The following is a 3077-nucleotide window of genomic DNA, read 5'->3' as shown; positions in this document are numbered from 1 at the left end:
AAAATAAAGGAGCGTAGTGGTTTGGGGCCGCGCTGCTTGAAAAAAGAGGCCCCAAACGAACCCTCAATCCTGCCTGAGCCCGCTTTGACTTAGTCAAAGCTTGAATAAGCCCGACCCATGCCAAGCTCGGCTCAGCTAATGGCCAACTCTACTAAGTATAGCTCAGCTCAGCTAATGGCCAAATCTACTAATTATAGTTAACGATTGCAAGCTTTCGAGACCATTAATTCTCTTTTTTAAAATCATATTCGATACTTTGGCAAGAATTTGAAAAATATATCTCATATATTAAACCACATTACTTTATTCGAAAAGTAGTATTGCTTCAATCCTCTTGTGATATCTGGGATTAAATCAATGGATTTGAAGTTTTAGAGCCTTCTTTGGAAAGCATGAGTGCTCCTGTATTTACACACAAAATTGGACTTCTTCATCTTGTCCACTCTTCATAAAGTAGGAATAATTACATAAATAGCAATGAACAATGTTTCTATATACAAAACTAACGCATACATATCGAAATAACAGTACGTAACATGAAAAATCACATTTTTTTGAAAGTCACAGGAGGCCCGTGGGCCGACCATTCATTTAGTGGGTGGGCCTAGATATGAAATTCAAAATAAAAATCAGGCTCAAGCCCATCTCGAGCTCACTTTGACTGATCGGAGCACGAATAAGTCAGGCCCATGCAAATCCGGCAGCCCAATACCCACGTCTCCCACCTTACCTATGTATGAACAGGTGTTATTTTTGATGTTTTGTGAAATACTTGGCTGGCATAAATGTAAAAAGTAAAATTTAGATGTTAAATATGTAAATAGGAATTGGGTGGTATGTATATAAATGCCCTAACAGAGTTAGAAATTTAGAATAACAAGATTTTCATTTCAGTTTTCAAAGCTAAAGACGACAAATTCAAAGCGAGCACATGTGCATGCTAAAGAAGAATAGTAGGGATCATATGAAAATCATAATATTTATCATCATACTTGTATGGGCGATCCAGGAAAGAAGTACGATCGATCAGAGGAAGCAATATACGATCATTTCTAGATAAGTCGTGACGGAAATCACTCGCCTGAGTGATCGACAAAAGACGACAAACAAAAGTATCTCAGGACAGTCATCAGCCTGTGGAATGATTGATGGGAGATTCATCAGGGTCATGAATCGATCAAACCAAGATTCTTTTATCTATCGAATGAGTCTCAGACATATACTTTCGTCATGTTGGAATCTAAGCCTATAAATATGGGTCCAAATTATGAATAGAAAGGACCTTTTTCGGCTAGCCTAATATTGCTCTTTCTCTCTCTCTCTCTCTTAATTGCCAACTAATAGAACATTTCATTCATTAGACATGTTTCTCAGACAATTTCAGATACAACATCTTTTAAGGTGCAGTGAGTGTGGAATTATACCTTCAACAAGAAGTGGAACCCAATAATATCAATAAGGAGAGTCTATCAAGAAGAACAATGGAGGAATAACATGTACCCTAGGGTTCATGGAAGAATTTTGGTCAAGAGGGAAAAATTATTTGGTCCGGACACCGCACACAAAATAACGTGTGGTGTCCAATTAAAAGGTGTCGCATGGAAATGCGGGCCCAACATAAAACAAATATGAAATGTTATATTTTTATTGCGCGGCCCTGCTCGAGCCCCACAAAAAAAAAAGTTAAATGTTTATTGCGCGACCCAACCCGAGTCCGGCCTAAGCACCTAAAAATTAAGTAGCGCGCTGAATACCAAACGTTTGATCATTCTATGGGAAGGAAATCCGCCGCCTGAGGGTCGAGCATCGAACACCATCTCTTTCACCATTCACCCCGTTTAGGGTTTTTAAATTAGAAAGCTTAGAGATAGGGTTAGGGTTGTCGTTCGCCGGTCAAAGAAGTGGAAGCTGAGCCCAGTTAGACGAAAACCGAAGAGAATCCTATGAGAATGGATACCAAAAAGTTGTTGAGAATAGAAACTGAAGAGCCTTAAAAAATGGAGACTGATAAGGGCAAGAAGAATTAAGCCAAAGAGCGTAAGAAGAAAGACATCTAAGATGGCCTGAGCCCAGTTAGACGAAAACCGAAGAGAATCCTATGAGAATGGATACCAAAGAGCTGTTGAGAATAGAAACTGAAGAGCCTTAAAAAATAGAGACTGATAAGGGCAAGAAGAATGAAGCCAAAGAGCGTAAAAAGAAAGACATCTAAGATGGTTCATCTAGGTAATTTTTTAATTTGGTGGTTGTACTTTAATTGAAAAGGCTCGACACCTTTTAATTGGACACCGCACGCCATTTTATGTGTGGTGCCTGACTGAATAATTTTTCCAGGAGAGGAAGGCTTCACATTTTTCCTCCTTTCTCTCTGAGAGCCGCGGGTAAGAGCCTCCTTTAGGAGCCGCAGAGATACTTACAATTTCTTCTTCTTCTGCGCTCGCACGCTAACCACTTGAAGCAGACACAACCTCCTCGCACGCACGAGCACTCCTTCCATCGAACCCGCACACAACCTCTGTTCAAGCTTGTTATGCCACCAACAAATTGTCATCATCCAACACGAATCTCAGTGCAATTTTTTGAACAAGAAATATTCAAAATTCTATTAAGAGTCATCCGGAGCTCCAATATCAGCAAACTTATAGTCAAACTGATTGACTCGATGAGACGGACCTAATGATATGAAAGTCAGTCCAGTCCGAGTCAAATCAAGCCCGGATCAAATCATTAAATTTTTGAGGATTTCCTGAGGTATTTGAAAGGTCAAACAGATGTTGAATCTAGCGAGTTCATTGTCGAATCGAACGTCTCAACAAAACGAATCTAACGAGCCCAAGATTGCTCAATTCTGACATCGTTCAATTCCAACATCGTTAAGGCACTCAAATGTCCATCAAACGCATCTGATCAAAGAAAGCTCTACAAAAGTCCAAGATCATCATCGCCATCGTCGATCGCCGTCCACCACCTCTGACCGTCGACAACCACCGCTGACCTCTGTTGACCACCGCCGACCACCTTTGATCTTCGTCGATCACCGCTGGCCTCCGTCGACCATCGCCGACCCGTCAGGCCTG

At 40.8% G+C, this 3077-nt stretch overlaps 1 pseudogene; it reads right to left on the bottom strand.

Annotated features, from left to right (window-relative positions):
- Positions 1-3077, bottom strand: part of LOC110032234 — a 9774-nt pseudogene that overhangs the window by 1136 nt on the left and 5561 nt on the right.

The sequence above is a fragment of the Phalaenopsis equestris genome, unplaced genomic scaffold, assembly GCF_001263595.1.
Source record: "Phalaenopsis equestris unplaced genomic scaffold, ASM126359v1 Scaffold000892, whole genome shotgun sequence".
Lineage (NCBI taxonomy): Eukaryota > Viridiplantae > Streptophyta > Magnoliopsida > Asparagales > Orchidaceae > Phalaenopsis > Phalaenopsis equestris.
The sequence above is the reverse complement of the archived record's forward strand: the minus strand, read 5'-3'. Positions and strand labels throughout refer to the sequence as shown.